The sequence below is a fragment of the Lissotriton helveticus genome, chromosome 3_1 (genome assembly GCF_964261635.1).
Source record: "Lissotriton helveticus chromosome 3_1, aLisHel1.1, whole genome shotgun sequence".
In the NCBI taxonomy this organism is placed as follows: Eukaryota; Metazoa; Chordata; class Amphibia; order Caudata; family Salamandridae; genus Lissotriton; species Lissotriton helveticus.
The window spans coordinates 961,347,084-961,352,081 of NC_136061.1; positions in this window are offsets into that span (position 1 = coordinate 961,347,084).

The window sequence follows — 4,998 nt, forward strand, 5'->3', positions numbered from 1 at the left end:
CGGGGAAGGGAGCCCCAGACGACCGGGACCTGTGGAGCCCGTCCTGGGCACTCCTGTATGCCGTTGGCCCGGGGAAGGGAGCCCCGGACGTCCGGGTCCCGTGGAACTCGTCCTGGGCACTCTGACATGCCGCTGGCCCGGGGAAGGGTGCCCCGGACGCCCGGGGCCCGTAGCCCGTCCTGGGCACTCTGACAAGCCGTTGGCCCGGGGAAGGGAGCCCTGGACGCCCGGGACCCGTGGAGCCCGTCCTGGGCACTCTGGAATGCTTTGGCCCGGGGAAGGGAGCCCCGGACGCCCGGGGGAGGACTGCCCGGGACCCGTGGAACTGGTCCTGGGCACTTTTACATGCCGTCGGCCTGGAGGTGGGTGCCCTGGACGCCCGGGGGAGGCCTGCCCGGGACCCGTGGAGCCCTTCCCGGGTACTTTGCCAATGCCGTTGGCCTCATGGAGATGGTTGCCCCGGACGCGTCCGGGGGAGGCCTGCGCGGGACCCATGGAGCCCGTCCTGGGCATTGAGCCATGCCGTTGGCCTGGAGATGGGAGCCCCGGACGCCCGGGGGAGGACTGCCCGGTACCCGTGGATCCCGTCCTGGGCTCTTTGACATGCCGTCGGCCTGGAGGTGGGAGCCCCGGACGCCCGGGAGCGGGCTGCCCGGGACCCATGGAGCCCGTCCTGGACACTTTGACATGCCGTCGGCCTGGAGGAGGGTGCCCGGGACGCCCGTGGGAAGCCTGGTCGGGACCCGTGGAGCCCTTCCCGGGTACTTTGCCAATGCCGTTGGCCTCCTGGAGATGTGTGCCCCGAACGCCCGGGGGGAGGGCTGCCCGGGGCCCGTGGAGCCCGCCCTGGGCACTTTGACATGCCTTCGTCCTGGAGGTGGGAGCCCCGGACGCCCGGGGGAGGGCTGCCCGGGACCCATGGAGCCCTTCCCGGTTACTCTGCCATCCCGTTGGCCTCCTGGAGATGGGTGCCCCGGACGCCCGGGGGAGGTCTGTCCGGGGCCCATGGAGCCCGTCCTGGGCAGTGTGACATGCCGTCGGCCTGGAGGTGGGAGCCCCGGACGCCCGGGGGAGGGCTGCCCGGGACCCATGGAGCCCTTCCCGGTTACTCTGCCATCCCGTTGGCCTCCTGGAGATGGGTGCCCCGGACGCCCGGGGGAGGTCTGTCCGGGGCCCATGGAGCCCGTCCTGGGCAGTGTGACATGCCGTCGGCCTGGAGGTGGGAGCCCCGGACGCCCGGGGGAAGGCTGCCCGGGACCCGTGGAGCCCTTCCCGGTTACTCTGCCATCCCGTTGGCCTCCTGGAGATGGGTGCCCCGGACGCCCGGGGGAGGTCTGTCCGGGGCCCATGGAGCCCGTCCTGGGCAGTGTGACATGCCGTCGGCCTGGAGGTGGGAGCCCCGGACGCCCGGGGGAAGGCTGCCCGGGACCCGTGGAGCCCTTCCCGGGTACTTTGCCATCCCGTTGGCCTCCTGGAGATGGGTGCCCCGGACGCCCGGGGGGAGGTCTGTCCGGGGCCCATGGAGCCCGTCCTGGGCAGTGTGACATGCCGTCGGCCTGGAGGTGGGAGCCCCGGACGCCCGGGGGAAGGCTGCCCGGGACCCGTGGAGCCCTTCCCGGGTACTTTGCCATCCCATTGGCCTCCTGGAGATGGGTGCCCCGGACGCCCAGGGGCGGTCTGTCCGGGACACGTGGAGCCCGTCCTGGGCATTGAGCCATGCCGTTGGCCCGGAGAATGGAGCCCCCAGACGCCCGGGGGAGGTGTTGCCCAGGCATATCTCATCTGGTCCCCCGGGCAGAGAACCACCAGCCCTGGAGAGGTGTCCGGGCGTACCCTGCCCCTAGTAATCCGGAGGGAAATTACCCCCCTTTCTTGCAATCCGTGCACGCGAGGTGACAGAGGGGACCCAAGGCGTAAAAGAACCCGACCTCATGGAGCCCTAGCTGGGATCCGGGAGGCGAATGGCACCTCATCGGGACTTCCAGGGAAGCCCAGCCATCTGGTCGCCCCATTGGAAAGTATCGCGGGCGACCAGATGGCCGGGATCGAAAGGACTCCCAGCTCCCCATCCATCCCAAGCCTTCGCGGTGGGGTTCCTGACTTCCTGCCCACGCAAGGCAGGGCTCTTGGACCCCGGCTGGGCCTCAGGCGCAGGTTGGACCACCGGAGCTCTAGGGCCCGGACGACCTGGGGGGAGGAATGCCCGGGACCCGTGGAGCCCGTCCTGGGTACTTTGACATGCCGTCGGCCTGGAGGTGGGTGCCCCGGACGCCCGGGGGAAGCTGCCCGGGACCCATGGAGCCCGTCCTGGGTACTTTGACATTCCGTCGGCCTGGAGGTGGGAGCCCCGGATGCCCGGGGAGAGGTCTGCCCGGGACCCATGGAGCCCGTCCTGGGTACTTTGCCTATGCCGTTGGCCTCATGGAGACGGGTGTCCCAGACGCCCGGGGGAGGACTGTCCCAGACTCATGGAGCCCGTCCTGGGCACTTTGACATGCCGTCTGCCTGGAGGTGGGAGCCCCGGACGCCCGGGGGAGGGCTGCCCGGGACCCATGGAGCCTGACCCGGGCACGCTGCCATGCCGTCAGCCTGGATGGAGCCCCGGACGTCCGGGGTACGAGTGACCGGGACGCATGGAGCCCGTCCTGGGCACTTTTCCGTGCCTTCGGCCTGGAGCCCCCAGACACCCAGGGGAGGGCCACCGTGAAAACCATGGAGCCCGACCCGGGCACTCTGCCATACCGTCAGCCTAGATGGAGCCCCGGACGCCCAGGGGACGAATGCCCGGGACGCATGGAGCCCGTCCTGGGCACTTTTCCATGCATTCGGCCTGGAGCCCCCAGACACCCAGGGGAGGACATCCCTGGAAACCATGGATCACGACCCGGGCACTCTGCCATGCCGTCAGCCTGGATGGAGCCCCGGACGCCCGGGGGATGAATGCCCGGGACGCATGGAGCCTGTCCTGGGCACTTTTCCATGCCGTGAGCCTGGATGGAGCCCCGGACGCCCGGGTGACGACTGCCCAGGAGCCATGGAGCCCGTCCTGGGCAATTTGACATGCGGTTGGCCTGGAGGAAGGAAGCCCCGGGTGGCCTAGGGAGGTGTTGCCCAGGCATAGCCCATCTGGTCCCCATGGCAGAGAACCGCCAGCCTCGGAGGGGTGTCCGGGCGTACCCTTCTCCCTAGTAATCCGGAGGAAAATTACCCCCTTTTCTTGTAATCTGTGCACGCGAGGTGACAGAGAGGACCCAAGGCGCGAATGTACCCGACCTCCTGGAGCCCTCGCTGGGATCCGGGCGGCGAATGGCACCTCATCGGGACTTCCAGGGAAGTTCGGCCATCTGGTCGCCCTTATAGGAAAGCGTTGCGGGCGACCAGATGCCCGAGGGGATCCGGGCGACCAGATGGCCGAGGGAATCTGGGCGATCAGATGGCTGGACACGGAAGTGAAGCCGCCTGGACTCTCCCGACCCTGTCCCTGTCCCCGTCCCCGTCCCGGGACGAATGCCCGGGACGCATGGAGCCCGTCCTGGGCACTTTTCCATGCCTTCGGCCTGGAGCCCCCAGACACCCAGGGGAGGACCACCGTGAAAACCATGGAGCCCGACCCGGGCACTCTGCTATACCGTCAGCCTGGATTGAGCCCCGGACGCCCGGGGGACGAATGCCCGGGACGCATGGAGCCCGTCCTGGGCACTTTTCCATGCCTTCGGCCTGGAGCCCCCAGACACCCAGGGGAGGACCACCGTGAAAACCATGGAGCCCGACCCGGGCACTCTGCCATACCGTCAGCCTGGATGGAGCCCCGGACGCCCGGGGGACGAATGCCCAGGACGCATGGAGCCCGTCCTGGCCACTTTTCCATGCCGCCGGGGTGGATGGAGCCCCGGGCGCCCAGGGGACGACTGCCCAAGAGCCATGGAGCCCGTCCTGGGCAATTTGACATGCCGTCGGCCTGGCGGAAGGAAGCCCCGGGTGGCCTAGGGAGGTGTTACCCAGGCATAGCCTATCTGGTCCCCATGGCAGAGAACCACCAGCCTTGGAGGGGTGTCTGGGCGTACCCTGTCCCTAGTAATCCGGAGGGAAATTACCCTCCTTTCTTGTAAACTCTGCACGCGAGGTGACAGAGGGGACCCAAAGCGTGAAAGTACCCGACCTCCTGGAGCCCTCGCTGGGATCTGGGAGGCGAATGGCACCTCATCGGGACTTTCAGGGAAGTTCGGCCATCTGGTCGTCGATTTGTCGAGCCCTGGGAGAGAACTGGGGCTCGGCAGGGCCAGGGTGCCAGCAGGTCCCAGTCTGCCAGGTAACCAGGTCTGGGGATATGCTGCCCATGCGCTGCCGGGGCCCGGGCATGACCTCCGGTGGGCCCTCAGGTGCGTCAGTCTGGCACGGGGAGGCTCTGAACCTGCTTGGCTGGGGCCAGGGCTCCACAAATCCACTTGCCCGCTCGACCGGGGCCTAAACGGCGTCCTGCTCATGGCGGGCTTGGGGCTTAGCTTCCAAACCCTACCCCCAGGCCAGGGAGAGCCTCTGCAGGCCCCGATGGACCCCAGCACCCGGAACCTCAGCTGGATTGCAGGACGGGGGCTCCAGCACCCCGGGACCTGCCGGACAGAGTTAAAGCCCCGGGCCCGGTCCCATGTTCCGAACCCTAGCCAGGCCGGGGAATGCCTCCCCAGGCCCAGAGGGATCCTAGCGCCCAGGCCCTCGACTGGCTTGCAGGACAGGGGGCTCCAGCACCCTCGGGGCCTGCCAGATGGAGTTCAAGCCCCGGGCCAGGTCCCAGCTTCCAAACCCTAGCCAGGCTGGGGAGAGCCTCCCCGGGCCCCGGTGGAGCCCCGTCCCCAGCGCCCGGACCCTCTGGTGGCCTGCGGGACGGGGGGCTTGCACACCCCGGGGCCGGCCGGCCGGAGCTCAAGCCCCGGGCCCGGTCCCACCATCCGAACCCTATCCAGGCTGGTGTGAGCCTCCCCGGGCCCCGGTGGAGCCCAG